This window comes from Aphelocoma coerulescens, chromosome 1A (genome assembly GCF_041296385.1).
Source record: "Aphelocoma coerulescens isolate FSJ_1873_10779 chromosome 1A, UR_Acoe_1.0, whole genome shotgun sequence".
Lineage (NCBI taxonomy): Eukaryota > Metazoa > Chordata > Aves > Passeriformes > Corvidae > Aphelocoma > Aphelocoma coerulescens.
The window spans coordinates 64,068,757-64,086,266 of record NC_091014.1 but is presented as its reverse complement, the minus strand read 5'-3'; the positions used below and the strand labels follow the sequence as shown (position 1 = coordinate 64,086,266).

Below are 17,510 nucleotides of genomic sequence, written 5' to 3'. Positions count from 1 at the left end.
GATAGTGGAAGGTGTTCCTTCCAGCCCAAACCATTTCACGATTCTGTGCTTATTCCCCAGCCTGACTGATGAGGATTTGCATCTCCAGAGCTCTGGATCACAGCTCTGCTGGTGACCATGGTGTTTAAATGACCAGAAATATGGTACAAATGCAAAGCAAATGTAATGCTTTGTGCTAAATTGGTAAAAAGACAACCATAGGACAAGAATAAATGTTGCAGCTGCAATGTGGGAGCCAAATTTGCTTGCTGGCAGGTGAGGAAGGACTGAACCAGTGTTCCTAAAGAATATGAGTATGCTTGGGGACATACCTTCTTAGCCACAAAAACAAATTAATAAACTGGGATCCTTCTTAAGACAGGATCAGAGAAGCAGCCAAGTGTTTACATAAACATATACCCCTTTTCAGTGCTAGTTAGCTAGACAATGACACCAAAATGAAATAGGGAGCTCACTAAACACACCCATGCTCTGGAGCAACAGCAAGTTCAAACCTCTATTTGGGTTTCACAGAAGGTTGTTGCCTTGTTATGAGGTTGAAGCACATTTCCAGTGTGAAAATTCTTCACCTGTGGTTTGTTCTATGTTGATGCGTGACTCTGTCACCAGTCCCTGTGGCTTGGGGCCACCACTGCTCACATCACATCTTACTGCTGAGCCTCTGCAGCTGTCCTATTTTCTGAGTGCAAAGACTGAACCTAAGAAGTGTGGTTTCTCTCTTGCTTGGCACATGCTTTACACTGGTGATGCTCCTTGCCTTTCTAACAGCAGGAAGAAAATCTTGACAACAGCTCAAGGAATGTTCCTTGGAGAGTCCTAACTGCTCAAATTGCAGTTATTTCAATAGGTAGAGCCCTGGTGTCACTACAGGGAGCTTAAAGGTGTACCACCAAGCACGGTGTCTTTCAGCCCTTGCCTTTGTGTCCTCTGCACCCACGATGAAGTTTATGGTATAGGTATTCTCCTCAGAGGATATCACTTCTGGGAGACCTCCTAGTTTTCTGTTCCTTCACAAGAGCTTTCAGTGTGTGGGAAAGGTGGGAGGTGTGATTGTCAGGGATCAACCTGAGGAAGCCATTCCCAGAACAGGGCTGGAAGCCTTGTGCTCATGATACAAGGCCAGAAGATGCTACTGTGATCACCTGCATGGTGTGCTGTAATATAATCAGTCAAAATAAACTGTGGAAAGGGCTTGATTGAAGAAAACATGCTTCCAAACAAAGTTATTTTATTTCCTATCTGTTTTCAATGGCACTGCCTCTTTTGACTATTTCCCTCATTCCCCAGTTATGCATCCCTTCTTCCCCTAATGTGGAGAGACTCACAACTCATACTACAGCATCAGTTCTCCTCCTCTTCCCCCCTGGGCACTCCTGAAATGCAACCAAACCCAAATCAACTCATTAGACTCCTCCCACACTGAGCATTTTGCTATTTTTTGGGAACACTTTCTAGAAATGGAGCTGGTACCTCAGAAGATGTAAATCAGCATCAGTTTTTTGGGGTTTTTTTACAGCCAAAGAGGTTAAAATTACAGCAAGGTAAATAAATCTCAACAGATTTCAGTGGGTTTTCTGTCTAGTCAAAACCATTCAATTTTCATCAAAATTGAAGATTTGATTGATTGATTGATTGATTTTTATTATTTTGCTAGATAAGCACATGACAGATTAAAATCCAGAGACATCTCCTGCAACCTCTCATCCTCTGATTTTGAAATGTCCCTGGGCTACTTGGCATCTGAAGTGCAGGGTGTCACTATGCTCCGTGTGTCACCTGAGGTTTGGTATGACTGGCCAGCACCAGATGTTTCTTGCATGTTCACAAGTGCCAGGAGGTCTCTTTCCTGCCATTTACCAACAGTTTATATTCACAGGATACTCGTTCCTTCTCCGAGAACTCCGGCTTATTGTCCTGATGATACATTTAGAAAAGGAGTTCACTGTTGCTCTTTTGAACTTCCTCCTCCTTGTCCTCATTTGTTAATGGATTTCATTCCTCCCCAGCAGTTATTCATCCCTGAGTGCCTGAATTAGCTGGAAGGGTTTTTTCTGTAACTGGTGGTCATTGAGAATCTTTGTCAATGAGCATTAATAGACACAAATGTATTGAAAAAGACATGAAAATCATCTCTGTGTGGATTATCACTTTTTATCTCTCTGATTTGATATTTTTGAAAGTGGTTGGTCAAGCACATGATAATGAAAAACTTTGCACCACTGTACTTGTGAAGTAATTTTCTTCCTTGCCCCAGCTAGTTGATGGATTTTGGTTTTTAAATGTTTGGTTTTTTAAAAATATTATAAGATTTTCAGTATTTTTAACATCTAATTGTTCATTCACATCTGCATCTCAGGATGTATCACCAGCTTTCAGAAAATCTCTTTTTCAACACACCGTAATTCTGACATTAGTACCTTTATTTTGGAAAACAGTTGCTAAGTGAGAACTATATTTTAAAAACTTCTGTAAGAGGATTTAAACATTATATCCATGCATTAACATAGGCAGCTTAAAAATTATATTCTTATGGTTTACTTTGGCGAAATATCTATCTGGAGTCACTGGTCTTGTGGTGATTTATCTACTCTCACTATTTGTACTGGATTTAAAAGGGAGTGCCTCATTCTTAAACTAATTGCCTGTCATTTATTCCAGGGGAAATACTTTTATAAGGGTAAGGGGCTAAAGGCCAACTTTTCAAAGGCATGTTGGCACCTTAGGATGAAGACAGGCACTAGAAAAGCACTGAGGCAGCTGAGGTGTTCCTGAAAAATTCTGTGAGTGTTTGGCTGTGCCTTTAGGTGCCCCCATACCTTCAATCTGTTCCTAAATCTTTTTTCTCTGGACAGAAGAGAGGTTTCCAGAGCAGCTGTGGCACAGAGGATCCCTGAGACACGAATGGGGAGCACAGAAGCTGCTCCCCTTTCTTTTATCCCAGGATGTGGTTAAACTGAGCTGGGTGGGAAATGTGAGGGAGCCTCAGAAATGTCATTTGTAGGAAATACAACTTGAATCCTGGGCTTTAAATGATGTCACGGCACAGCCACTGTGCTAGGAATTACTCTCTGAGTAGTGTCACATCCATGTGGAACACACAGCACTGCAATGAGAGGTGCAGTGAACATCCAAGGCTTCAGGCTAACCCTGCCCCAGCTGGAGACACTTTTCCTTGGAGGTTCCATGATGGTGCCAGAGGGTTCCTCACTGCACCTGAGCTGGTGAACGGCTGTTTCTACCCCCACCAGTGGGATGTGACACTCGAGGTTCCCCACCAAGTGCAAAGCCACTGGTTGCAGTGAAATTCAAATGCTCACTGGAAGGAACAATGGGAAAATGTTTTTGTATACACATCCTGTCTCGCTTGTTCCCTGCCTTCCTGTTCAGTCACACAGCACTGATCTAAGAAAGGTTTCTTGTCCTGATCACATTTGTCCTCACTTTCTCTCTTGTTTCTGTGTGGATTCCCTTCTTTCCTTGCAAGGATTTCTTTCCTTGTTTTATCATATGTCCTCTTCTGGTCCTCCTGTCCTTCTTCTCCCTTAGTAATTGGCTTCAATCTGTGTGCTGCTGCTGCTGCACAATGCCTTAAGTTTCCTCACTTCATCCTTCATCCCACTTCTCATTTCTATGGTTCTCTTGTGCTCCTTCCCCTTTCCCCTCCCCAACTTTCATCAGGTTCCTCCAGATTTTTAGCTCTTTTTTCTTTTCTTCCTACCCTCTGTCTCTCTTTAAAAATTTAATTGGCATGCTTTCTTCAAGCTGTCTTAGAAAGCCTTATTTTTTTTTTCTTCTCTCTTTTCAGCCTCTTTCCTGAATTGCAGTCACACCAGTTCTGCTTTCCTGACTGCAGAGTCACAGCAGCTGTGGTGCAGCAGAGCATCTGAAAAGAAAATGCTAATGGGGGTTTTTATAGTGTACAGTAAAAGGCTCTGATTAAAAAAAAATAATAATGCTACACCTCAATGCTACCTCTAACCCAGACTATTCCTTCTTGAGAGTTTCCTTCTAGACCCTGCAGTAGCAAAGCAGAATCCATAATTTCATGTGCCATCTCCCTGCAAAGCCTGATCAGTAATTTTCTTTAGAGGGAAGCAAAGTAGATGTATCTGTGTAATGGCATCTCCCCTGTGCCTGATAACAAGATCATAAAGAGTGCGCAAGGCAGATTTATGGAGGTCCTGCCAATGTACTGATTGTACATAGAAGCATCTCATCAGACACTTTCAGATCAAACTGGTTCTGCAAACATTTCTCCATGAGAGCTCATTAAAATCTATACAGGAATTTGCTCCAGCCATACTAATGTCCCCCTCAGGTCAGCTTTCTGTGAGCATTCACAGTTTGTTTATCACCACCAACCAGTCTATACACATTTCAGCCTTGGACGGGTCAGTATTTCCACACACGAATATTGGAGTTCATGGGCATCCAGCTCAGGACAAAGAACATGTCATAGACTCAGCTACACCAAAGCAAATTATTTCCTCTAGCAAAGAGGGAGATTAGTTTAAAATAATGCAATGCTATGTAAATTGTGAAAAAATCTTCTCAGTGCTGAATATTTTTGTAGAGTACTGAGAATATGATCATTTGCTGGCAGATATTCTGTAAGAGGTAAAATACATTAAAGTAAATGATTCCTCTCAAATTACTTATCCATAGAGATACTTTAAAAAAGATCTTGTTCATTCCAATGCACAACATTGATAGAACAAAAATGAGAGTATTACATGGACTTTCTTCTGTTATTTCTTGTTCTTAATAGAAGATTTACAGATGGTGAAACCAATTCTTTGTATTTTTCTTTTCTTTTTCTTAATGTATCAGGCAAGTTTTCTGGTAAAAGAAAAACATTCAGAAAAAAAAATGTAAACGTACCATCCAGAAAACCTACCACTTAAAAAATACTTTATGTATTACAAAACAGTTCCGATTATACCCTCAAGGCTTAGCCCATAATTTCCTCTGGTTTGATCCCTGGTACAGAGAAGGAGTCCTAGTGGGGTCTTCTAGGACACCACTGAGCTTCCGTCTGCTGCCAGCCCTAGGTCTCTCATGCCCAGAGCGATTTTAACCTGCTCTTCTCTCATGCTCGGAGTTCCCTGAGTTGAGGAGGATTTGTTGGGATGCGACAAGTGGAAAACTGGAGCCAAGCCACAGAAATAGAAAGTCAGAGTGACTGAACTGGCAGGACACGAACGATGGGAAGAGATCTGGGCTGGCCTGCTCCGTCCCATGGACTGAATGCAGGAACACCACCTTCCTTTGTGCAGTGCTCTGGGAGGCCAAGGTGAAAAAGGCTCTAATGGAATTCCTGCAGGGACAGTTTTCACTGGCTCAGTGGGAGCTGTTTGCACACAGACGCCACGGAGTAAGCTGCTAGGTGTTTATTAACTCAGCTTGCAAGAGGAGGGGAAGGGCAGAGGAAAACCGCTGAGGGGAAAATGCCGGTTAAAAAGACAGACCACCACCCCCTGCTGTCCACCGGAGCTGAGGGAGCTGCGGCTGAGCGAGGTCCTTGTAACCTGTCTGGTAAGTTTTAAAGGATGTTTTCCCTCTCTCTTAACTGGCTGGTGCGTATGTGTGTTAGGAAACAGCAATTAAAATATCCAGCCAAGGGCTTAACCCTTGATTGTTTCTGTGTTTCGCCCCCCATCTAGTGACAGGCCCTGCGCCGGGGGCTTGGGGGGCACTGTGGGGGGCACTGCGGGGCCTGCTGGACACCTCGCCCGCCCTGAGGTGCGGCCTTCCTTCTGTGGGATTCGGTGGCACGCAAGGCAAGAGATCCTTTGGGATGAATGGAGCCCTTGGCCTGCCGTTTAGGCCATCCAGCCGCTCTGTGTTCTTTGTCAGGGCCAAACAAGCTCCATATCATTACGCTGGCATTCGCTTGCCCAGTCTCATTATTAGGTGCATTAGCTGTGGGAACTAAATCCATGACAAAAAAAAAAAAAAAAAAGAAAGAAAAAAAAAACAGGGGGTGGAATTGGCTCACACAAAAAAAAGGCTTTCCCAGCTCAGGCTAACAACTTGTGCCTATTAACTAAAAACGATCATTAGAAAATTCCCTGCAGACTTAAAGCTTCAGCAGAAGCTCGTTTCACGTATGCACTTGCCTTGTTACATGAACACATAACCAGCCTTAAAGAAACATACCCTCCCACACTTGGATCAGGACTGGGAAAAGGGGCTCCAGGCAGGCACTGCACTGCCTTTAAGTAAATCTCTCTGCTTTTTCCAGCAACACTGCTTAAAATATTCAGTACCAATAGGAGATAAGGAATCTATAGCCTTAAAAGGGGAAGGGTATTAGAGGATAACCACGTCAGCTTGGGGTGGTCACTGAAAAAGAAACCAAGTGGTTGCATGTGAAAGGAAAGATGTGTGATAATGTCTTTACAAACAGTTGGATGGGTGAGGGTAGGGGTTAATACCTTTGTTAATACATCTTTGAAATGGGGTTTAATGTCTCTACCAACTTCAAGCGGCAGGTTTGTTACAGAACCCGGACAGTCTGCCCCCTGAAACAGACAAATGGGGCCGCGCACGCCTGAGTTTCTGAGCTTTGGGATAAAATGACGAGTACAAAGGGGGATATGTGGTAGGCGGTTCAGGAAGGCTGTACCTTCCTAGTACCTCAGCCAATGGGGAAAGGAAGAGGGCAACAAGCGGGAGTTTAGGATAAAAGGAGGCTGCACCGTCCTAAACGTCGAGAGAGAAAACCCCAGGAGTGAGTGTCCCAGTGGTTTCTCTCCCTTTATTCGAATAAAGTTGCAGGCATCCTCTGTCTCCTTTATGGATGCTGGCTTCTCATAGCGTGATTTTCCATACACATGGAACTTTCTTTTTTTATGTAATATTTTATATAACATAAAATATTATATACATTAATAAAAAGATATAATATATTTTATTTTACATTATATTTTATATGATATATTTTACCCTTTTTTTTTTAATATTTAATGACCTTTTACACAGATCAAACCACAGAAAAAATCATTGGAGATCAGGTCTCCATGAACTGGATGAAGATAGTTCTCTCTAAACAGCAAACTGTCTTTGTGAACATGCATGGAATCTTCCCTGACAGCTTTACCATACTTGCAACAAACCACGAGGCAACAGGTAGATCCGTGGGGATCCCCAGGCTGCTCAGGAGCCGTGGGGAGTTTTCCAATGGGTGGGAATGTACAGACATCTCAGCTCAGATGTCCTGCTTACTCTGTTTTTTGGTAGTCCTTGTGCTTTTGGCACTGAGAAAGCTGGTCCCTGGAACATGTTGGTTGGTTGGTTGGTTTCTCTGGGATTTTTGGGGGTCTCACTTCCAGTGGTCCATGGCTCTCAAAAGCAAAAAATATTGCCCATAGAATCTGCTACTTGGTCAGCAGCTCAATTCACAGGCTTCTGATTAAAAGCTTTTCCTCCCAGAAGATGCTTTCTTTCTTAGTATTTCTTAATGCTAAGAATTCTTTAGGTTGTATGATAGTCTTTCTAGGAAGTGATGAAATTTCCAGTCTTTCAGTCATGTGAAGATAAGCAGGACACATCTCCGGAGAATACAGGGGACAATATTTTCCTGACAGCAAAAACAAATACACAAGCCTTTCCCACCTTAATAAACACACAGTGGTTCTCTTCAGGTTACCAAGCATCAGAAACAGGTCCCTAAATTCAGTTGATTTAAACCAGTGATAAATAACCATGGCTTAGCTATTCCCTCTCCTGAGTGCCCACCATTAACTGGTGTGATGGAGCAGGCAGCTACAGCTGGGAGTTTAATGATGCTCCCCATGGGAAGGCAGTTTGTGAGCCAACAGGATGGGCAGGGTAGAGTCTCACCAACCAGGGTGCAGCCCTGCAGCACCTGAATGCAAAAGTGTCACAGTACCTGAGTGCCAGTGATCAGGAGCAGCCAGGATGGCCAGGAAAATTTGGAGAAATGAGGCAGGACCCCGTGTGGATCAGTGAGGTGCATGGCCAGGCACAGGCACAGCTGCTTTGTAGTTCATGCAAACACCAAAGGTGAGGGCCTGAGCTTATGGGTGGCTCCCAAGGGAAGAGGAGACTCTTCCAGTGAGGCTTTTCCCAGCTCTTTCCCAGCAGTCAGATCCAGGGTCACACAGCTCCACCATAGCTGGGCTGGGGCACAGGCAGCTGAAGGCCAGGGGTGTGCACTGGGGTCTAGCTAGCAGCTGGATGGGTGCAGAGGTGACACTGTTCTGCTGCTCCCACAGCCCTTCCCTGGAAATGGTGGAATGGGCATAAGGAACCCATTCTGTTTCCCAGGCAACTTTAGCAGTGCTTTGCTTGCCCAGTGTTTGTCCTCTCGGGCCAAGGCTTTACAATGGAAGCAGCCACCCCTGTAGACACTCTGGGCTGAGCAAGCCCTTGGCTTCCTGCGCTGGCATCCTTTCCTGGTGCTCCATTTGCCCACCCAGGCTGTGAAGAATCTACCTCACAAAGATGCCCCATCCATATGGCAGCCTAAGGTCATGCTCATGTGTGGCTGTGCAACCAAAATGCAGGGATGCCAAAAGCAGACTCTGTGATCTGCTTCCCTTTGGCTCATCCCTACCCCCTGTGGAGACCAATCATGGCATGCACCTGGAATAGATGCAGATTTAGGGAACTACTTGACCAACAGTCTTGCATAGGTCTCATTCAAACACGTGTCAGCAGTTTTTGCTCTAATCCCACTTCTCTTCAGCACTCCTGAATGATGGCCATGATGCCAGCAAGCACAGTCTTAGCAGAAGGTTTACCTCCTACCATTTCCCCCTGAGGGCACTTTTCTCTCAGATAAGAGTGTCTTTGGATCTGTCAGGCTGAAAGAAGAACTCCATAGTGCTCTGACTCCTCACGGAACAGATGGCAGGGAACGAGCAGCCTCGGTGCCCATTCAACACATTAGAGGCTGGGATATTTAAGTAACTCCTCTGCTGCTTCCTTATGAGATATCAGGTCACAAAGTACACATTCTTGTCTCTCCCAGCAAAGCAGTACAGCCAAACTCCTGCTCAGAGCAGTGCTCGGCTTTGAGAGAAGTTAATAAGCAAGTTTTTGAGCATTTTGGTTTTCTCACTGGCCCCTGGACTCCAGCACAGGGGTATTTGGTAGGTTAAGGACCACACGGGTTAATTTCAATCAAACTGCTAAACAGAGATGTCTGGCACTGACAAAACAAGATAACATCCAAAACTGACCAGAACTTAAGAGACCAAGTGACATGGACAGAACCCAAACAGACCTGCTCACCTTCCTCCTCCTCCTCCTCACACCAGCATCTCATACTTCCTACAAAAGAAATTTAGAACTTTGAAAAAAAGTAGCAGGACCTAGGATATATGTGCCATAAGGCCTTTCTCAGATGCCAAAGCAAGTAACTTGTGGAGTTTTAAAAAAGGAAAAAAGTCTGCTATAATGAACCTGCATTGCACTGTTCTTTCATCCTGATTGTTGCAAGCATCTTTTGGGTCTGCTGACATTAAAAATTGTGATCTGTTAAAACATGTTGATTTCAGATGCTTACAACTTTTCAAAGCACTTTTTTTTTTTTTTCCTGAGGAGGGTATTTTCCCATCTTAGTCTGGGAAAAAGTGAATATCTAGAAGTGTTGAATCCCAAACATGTAATTTTGTAAGAAGCTTTTGCATCAAAAAAAAATTCCTTCTTGAATGAAAAAGACAGGATGAGCTGTTTCTGCTGTGGGAATAACAAAAACTAGCCAAGATGCAAAATATTTCATAATACAGACATTTCTCAGGTGTACTGCCTTCTTTTTACTACTACTGTGCTACTAGCACAGTGTAATACACACAAATTTTCCTGCAGGACTTGTTTTTGATGGAGCATGGGTTGATTTGAAGAGTCCTGCTGCCTGTCCTTGGCTAAAAGTTTTGCCTTCTCAGCATCACTGCCTGAGGAAAATGAAAGGTGTTCTTATTTTTGTCAAGTTCCACCAGTTCTAACAGGTTCAAGCCAGTAATTTGCGAGTTCCTCAGAATTTTACTGCATTTAGATGATGGCCCAGTGTATCAAGGTGAATGAAATCAGAGCCAGAGGAGTGAGTTTACATAGGTTTATTGTAGATGTTATAAAAAGCTTTAGGCGTCCCTCCCTCTGAGCACTTGCTTATTCATCAGGTACTCCCAAACCATGGGATGCCCTTGATGCCAAATCCTTTTGGATGTTGCATTGATCCTGGGGTACAAAAAGTTTGTGGAGTTTCTAGATCAAGTGGGTTTTACCATTTCTTTGGGGTTTTGGTTGTTTGGGGTTTTTTTGTATGAGCAAGCCAGAAAATTAATTGTTTGCTTTTGTTTTTTCTAAAGAAAAGTAATGTTTTCTGTATTATTCTGCATTGTTGCAGAAAATACTCTGTAAGAATAATTTCTTGGGCTACCCCTCTTCTCTTCATGTTCTGAGCTCAAGAGAGACCTGCTGAGAGAGGCAGCTGTTTCAGATGGATAAAACTCCTTCCAGAATGTGATTAAAAAACATGATTTGAATGTTATATCCAGTAAGATTACATGAGATAAAAGAAATAATTTAGTTGATGAACCTTCATTCAATTGACTTGCAAATGGTGATCATGTAATTTTGTTAAATTTCAGCTTTTGTTGAGTAATACTTTTCTCAGTGGTGTCAGTTTTTTCTTAGGTGTGGAGTGGAATCCTTGTTTCCTGACTAGCCCTGGAAATTATCTCGTTGACCTATTTAAAATTTATTTGTGTCACTGTTGTGATCCATACACATATCCCAATGGTCAACAGAAATATTTTGCTGCAAATATTTGAACTTCAGGCCAGTTTACTGGAAAAAATGTCATCAGAGATAATGTCCCTGTTCCCTGAGGAATGTAAATTCTGCAGTTAGGTTTCTAAAGCAAATCACAAATGTTCATTCCAGCTGCTTCATGGAACTGTTCTGTAGGATTTGGGTAGAATTTACCCTGCAGCAGAAAAGCTTCTCCATAAAAAGTTCACTGGGCTGTTTGCTGTGAAGACCAAGTATGAGCAAGATGGAGAAGTGGGACTGATGTTCTGGAAACAGTGAATGAGAATTTGCTGGAAAATTACTTTATTTTTCCTGAAAACACAGATATCATGGTTCATGGAATGGTTTTGGTTGGAAGGGACCTTAAGGATCATTCTGTTTCAATCCCCTGCCATGGGCAGGGATACCTGCTACTATCCCAGGTTGCTCTAAGTTCCATCCAACCTAGCCTTGGACACTTCCAGGGTAGAGCAGCCACAGCTTCTTGGGAATTTATTGCCAAATGCCAATTGCAACAGTCGTTGATCAATAAATAACAGTGACAATAATTGCTGTTAATATTATTGTGCCTAATATAATTGCACAGGTTTTGATAGTCTTTTTTTTCTTTTCATTTTTTTGGGGTTTTTTAAAATTGTTTTTTGTGATGTGAGCCACTGATTTTGCCTCCAGTTCAAAACTTGATCTAATTCCAGGAATGCCTGAAAACATTCACTATATCTTTTCTGCTGGGAAAAAAATCTCTCAACTTGCTGTTAGCTCCGTGCTCCAAAAATAAAATGTACAGTACGTAACAAATTTGGTCTGACAGCATTTTCCCAGCTGGAAGGATGGAACTTCTTAATTGGTGTATAAATAAATAGTGGTTTGATCCTGCTCTTAAATATATATTAAAAAAAAGAATTTTGGCCTTGCCTCTAGTATGCATAGGAACAGATCTTCCTTTCTAACAGAAACAGTAACAGAAAAGGACTCTTCATTGAGTCCAATTTAAAAGCTAAAGCTAAAGTCTAAACACACTGAAATAAATTGAAGTCCTGCTGCTGCTGCTGTTGAGGAAGGCCCATGAAGCTCCCTGTCTCTCTTGACATATGGTTTCCATACCATTTTAGTTCATAAATCATCATTTCAAATTGCTTTAAAGCTTGACATGAGAACCTCAAGTGTTGTTGAATCATCAAATAAATAGCTGCTTAGCAAGAAGATGCTCCTATGAATTTAGGTTTATCTTGTGTCTTCAGATTAAAGGAGGTGATAATTTAGATTGGAAGTTCACCCAGAATAATTGTGTGGTTTTCACTTTTGCTACCTGACAGTAAATTGAAACTAAATGTGGACACCAATCTGCAAATCCAGAAACTAGAAGAGGGAAGAGCACATTGGTCCAAACCCATAAAATGTGTTTATTTGGTCCTCAAGTCCAACACTAGGCACCCTGAGGCTCTGTAATACTTATTCCTAGTGCACCTGAAGACTCCAGGTGCATTGCTTGGTTGAAGTTCCCTTGGCACTGGAGTTTTTACAGTAGGAGACATGCAGCAAATGCCCACATCCTGAAGCTTCTCACCCCAACTCGTGTCCCCTCTGAGAAGGATCCTCAGAAGCCCAATAGCCTGACCTTTCTGGGGCATGTCTTCTTTTTCCTCATACCCCAATAATTAACGATTCATCTCGAGAAAGGAAAAGGTCTGTTTGGGAAAAAGTGGGAGAAATCAAAACCACATCTCCTAGCTCCTGAAAAAGAACAGCCCCACCAAAACCAGCGAGTAAACATCTTGTTTCCTGGCCCCATCTTTGTGCAGCACACAGACAAGAGGCTTTGAAAAGCTCTCACTGCCAGAATATGAGATAAATGTGTCATTAGGGAACTCCCTTTTTCTGTTTCTGGGGTGCTGGCACACCTTTGATTAAAATACTTCAGTTTAAAGCAATGCACCAGTTTGGGCGTGTAATATTTGTACGGAGCTTAAGATGGTCCTGCCATAACACTTCTATCTCCCCCATTGTGCAAAGTTGGACCAGAAATCTCATGAGAATGAGCTTACTCATGAGATATCTGCTAATTCTGGCTTCCAGTTATGCTGTAAATAGTATGAGAACTGCCTTTCTAGCAGTTTTACGGAATTTGGCTCCCAGCCATTGCTAGAAAAGCCTAAGCTGTGACCTAAGTGAAAAGCAAGGGGGAAAGAAAAATGCTCCAGATTTCCAGAAAGCTCTTTATTAGTGCCAGAAGTTTGTCTTCTCATCTATGTTCTTCTTCTCAAGTGTAATGGCCTCTGTTTGCAAAGACATGCCCTTGTGAGGTCAGGGACCTTACAGAAGGCACAGTGCTCAGGAATCAGATACTTTGATGGCTGGATATGGCTGTTCTGTGGAGTTTTTGAGGAATAGAAAGCTATGCCAAAAGCTGCATGGCAAGCTCAGGACTCTGTCTACTGCTCTTCAGCAATGGAGACTCCTGATCCCGTTGCTTCTTTCTCCTCTGCCTCCTTCAGAGGTGCTGGGATGGTGCCCTTTTCCCTACCCTGTGATTCCTTGCCCTGCCAGCTACCTGCCCTGCCTCCCAGGTCTCATTTTCATTACTGGGTCCAGGAACCCAAGGCTCTGCCTTGTAGCAAAGCCCTTGGGCAGTTCTGTGTGTAAACAGTGTCTCAAAAAGAAGCTGGGCAGACAGGTGGCTTTTTTAAGTTTCAAGAAACCCTCTGTGCAAATAATCCCGGTACCCCAGAAAGCAATCCCTACTTTCAAAACTAAAGGCAAAAGTCATGTGCTCTACAGGCCTAAACTTGAGTACTGGATTCTATCTCATATGCAAATTATTCTTAGCCCTGGTATCAAAAGTACTAGTAAGCATGTACCTATAAACACTCGTTAGCTTTAATTACACTGAGAATACTTGTGAGAGTGGCTTGGGCTACCTGATTTAGTGTACTAGTAAGAGTTTCTAAGGATGACAGTGTCACACAGAAGTTATTACATGTGTCAGAGATGAAATGTGGAATTGTAGAATTGTAGAATATTCTGAGTTGGAAGGGACACACCAGGATCATCCAGTCCAACTCCTGGCCCTGCTCAGGACACCCAACAATCCCACCCTGTGCATCCCTGAGAGCACTGTCCAAACACTCCTGGAGCTGTCAGGCGTGGGGCTGTGACCATTCCCTGGGGAGCCTGTTCAGTGTCCCACCACCCTCTGGGGGAAGAACCTTTTCCTGATATCCACCCTAACCCTCCTGTGGCACTGCTCCAGCCATTCCCTCAGGTCCTGTCCCTGGTCACACAGAGCAGAGATCAGGGCCTGCCCCTCCTCTTCCCCAGGTGAAGAAGCTGCAGAACTGCTGTGAGCTCTGACCTCAGTCTCCTCTTCCCCAGATGAACAGTACATTTAACACAGCCTTGTTTGCAGTATTAGTAGCCAAGTTACTGTGTTTCCATAATGATACTGTGGTCACTTCCAAATACTTTTCAACAGATATTGAAAGCACAACAGGTGATTTAAAATTGACAGGAAGAAATGGGTCCCTTTGATAATTTATTAAGTAAGCAAAGATTATCACAGAAAACATCTTGTCTAAAGCCTGCATCACATTGAAAAGATGGTTGCTTCTCTGGGCAACCTGTGTCAGGGCCTCAGCACCCTCACAGGGAGCAATTGCTTCCTCATATCCAATCTAAACCTGCTCTCTGTCAGTGTGAAGCCATTCCCCCTTGCCCTGTCACTCCAGGCCCTTGTCAAGAGTCTCTCTCCATCTTTCCTGTGGGCTCCCTTCAGGCACTGCAAGGCCACAGTGAGGTCACCCCAAAGCCTTCCCTTCTCCAGGCTGAACAATCCCAGTTCCCTCAGTCTTTCCTCACAGCAGAGATGCTCCATCCCTCTGCTCCCCTTGGTGTCCCTGCTCTGGACTGGCTCCAGCAGCTCCCTGTCCTTCCTGTGCTGGGCACAGGACTGGATGCAGCCCTGTAGGTGGGGTTTCAGCAGAGCAGGGCAGAGGGGCACAATCCTTTCCCTCACCCTGATTCTGTAACTGTATCTGATTTAAACATCATTTGTTAGTTTGGGGTTTTTCCCCCTGCTGGTTTGCAAATTAATTTATTCCCAATTCTAGGGTAAAACCGTGACAGCTGTCATTTGTAATTTACTGTTTATGAATGTGAATATTATGCCCCCTTCAATACAATATCCAAACTCCCAACTCTTTAGAGTGTTTAAGTGTCTAATTGTCGATATTTTCAATGGGGTTTAGATGCCTGTGCACTTTGGGACTGATTCAGTCATCTTCTAAAATTCTGTACTGAAATAAATATCCTGATTGGCTTCATGCAGCTGTGAGGTTCTGAGCACATGGGACTTGAGACTGGTTGTACAGGAGCCTTTGTAAAACAAGGACTTCCAATCGAGTTTCCAGGGAACACCTGTGGAAACCTCTGTGTACATGACATACAACCTCCAAACAATTTTCCAGTGACTTGTGTTGAGGAATGATATATACTGTTACTTCTCACTGTATTTACTTTTCAAGTTCTTCATGTTGTAGCAAGTAACATACACACACTCACAAGGTCTTTGCAAACATCTGTGGGGACATCAAATATGCAAATTGTAGCCAAAAGAAATTCTTTATAAACAGCCAAGAAGTTGGAACAGATTTTCATAAAACCTTTGTTAAGTGGTAAAACTGTCAGCAGTCACTGAAGCCTTTATAGTCAGCATGTATCCCCAGAAGGGCTGCATCATATGGAGAATTCCAGTGCCCATCAGGACATCCTCTACAGGACCAGAGGCTCCTCCTCCTTCTTTGTAAGACTCTTGTGAGCAAAAAGTGTGGCAGAATTGAGTAATATGTAGTTATTTTCAAGGGCAGCCATTAGACATCAGGCACATTCAGGAATGTTTATGAATTCCATTGCTGCAGTATCCAAGTGTCTCCCAGCTGTTTATGCATTGCTTCTTCCTTAAGTTCCGTGTAACAGGGATCTATCCATCCCATTTTCCAGGTCCAGCACCTGAGCACAGCTGGGACAGTTCATAATGCCCACGCTCTGCAAGAGCATAAAGGGGCAGAGGGACATCTAGTGGGATCTCTACTCTCTCTGCATTTGCAGGCCACCAGAAATCTTCTCACGTTCACCTCACCTGTGACACATCTTCAGAGCAGCACCCAGATCCTTCACTTCATGAGGATGCTGGGGCTGGACTGTAATTCAGACTGTGGATCTTGTGTTTACACTTTCGGAAGATTCACAGCCTGCTGTGATTAAAGGTAAGAGGAGGGACTAATCTGATTTCTGTCAGGGAGCTCACCTTGACAGACTTTCAGCAGCAGTGAGGTTGAAGGCATTTTGAAGGTTATCTTCATAAGAAAAGGACTGGCAACTTACACTGGAAAAAAACAAAAGTGTGATTAGCAGCTTCTTTCTTGGCATGCCTGATGGCTGAGTGATTACAATGCACTGTATTGCCCTTCTCAGCTGGTGTAGAACAACAGTTTCACCCACTGAAGGCAAAAGCTATGAGAATTTACATCAGACAGGGGTCTGTGACTAAACTACTGTGTCTGTGGATCCAGTCTGCAAGCTCTTCATTCTCTGCAGCTGTCCTCAAGTTCTGTGGGCAGGATTTCTTGCTAGCCAACATATGAACTCCTTTTAGTCACTGAACTTGTCTTTGAGGCATCATGGAAATTGGCTTTTTTAGGGAAGCAATACCTGAACCAGAGGAGAATTCAGCCATGTTGCAGGTACAGTGCAGCATGGCTCTGAAAGCCCAGGACATGTTCACCATCCTACAGACACCATCAGTTGTTTACATGTCAGTGGGACACCAAGGACAGACAAGGTGTGTGTGTGTGTTATGGAATCACAGAATCATGGATTGGGTTGGAAAGGACCTTAAAGATCATCTTGTTCCAACCCCTGCCACAGGCAGGGACACCTTCCACTATCCCAGGCTGCTCAGAGCCCCATCCAGCCTGGCCTCGGACACTTCTGGGATGGGGCAGCCACAGCTTTTCTGGGCAACCTGTGCCAGAGCCTCAGCACCCTCCCAGGGAACAATTTCTTCCTCATATCCCATCTAAACCTATTCACTGTCAGTTTAAATCCATTACACCTTGTCCTGTCACTACATGCCCGTGCAAAATGTCTCTCCCCACCTTTCTTGCAGAATCTCTTCAGGTACAGGAAGGCTTTGGAAGAAGGCAGACCTGCATTCTGCCATCTCATTAATGCTGCACATTATTGGCAGTGGATTCAACTGACAGAGGCCTGACTGTCACAGCCATGTGGTAACGAAATGACACAAAGATTTCCAGTGCCCCTGTTCAGTTCTGAATAATCAGCTCTTCCACAGCAATGGGGGAGTGGAGGTTTCTGGATGCTCCTCATGCAGAGACACAGAAGGGGGCTGGAAGATGCTCTGCCCTGCTTTTGCCCTGACCCTACTGCTCCTTCTTGAGTGACTGAAGAACCTGACAACAGGTTAACCAAATGAATAAATGTTCACATTTATTCACAGGGTAACCAAATGAATAAATGTTTGCAGGATTAGCTCTTTACTTTCTCCAGGCATCATTATTGGAACTTACACTTTTCACCTGAATCTATTTCATCAGTATTTGCACATAAGACATTTGGTGCAGTCAGAGATGACGTAGAATCCAGGGATAGGGTGGAGTATTTCTGCATGTTCCTTATAGAGGGCTTTCCTCATTACAAGTGACCTGCAAAGA

At 43.6% G+C, this 17,510-nt stretch overlaps 2 long non-coding RNA genes across 4 annotated transcripts in view; both read left to right on the top strand.

Moving 5' to 3' along the window:
- The window catches only part of LOC138104743 (uncharacterized), a 59,358-nt gene extending 54,852 nt beyond the window's left edge, over positions 1-4,506 (top strand). For both annotated transcript variants that reach the window (XR_011148256.1, XR_011148257.1), the window contains exon 4: positions 3,806-4,506. This is a non-coding gene — a long non-coding RNA (uncharacterized lncRNA). The remainder of the gene's footprint in view (positions 1-3,805) is intronic.
- Positions 4,507-4,977: 471 nt separating this feature from the next.
- LOC138104230 (uncharacterized) overlaps positions 4,978-17,510 on the top strand; it is a 29,348-nt gene continuing 16,815 nt past the window's right edge. For both annotated transcript variants that reach the window (XR_011147994.1, XR_011147993.1), the window contains exons 1-2: positions 4,978-5,535; positions 6,985-7,131. This is a non-coding gene — a long non-coding RNA (uncharacterized lncRNA). The remainder of the gene's footprint in view (positions 5,536-6,984; positions 7,132-17,510) is intronic.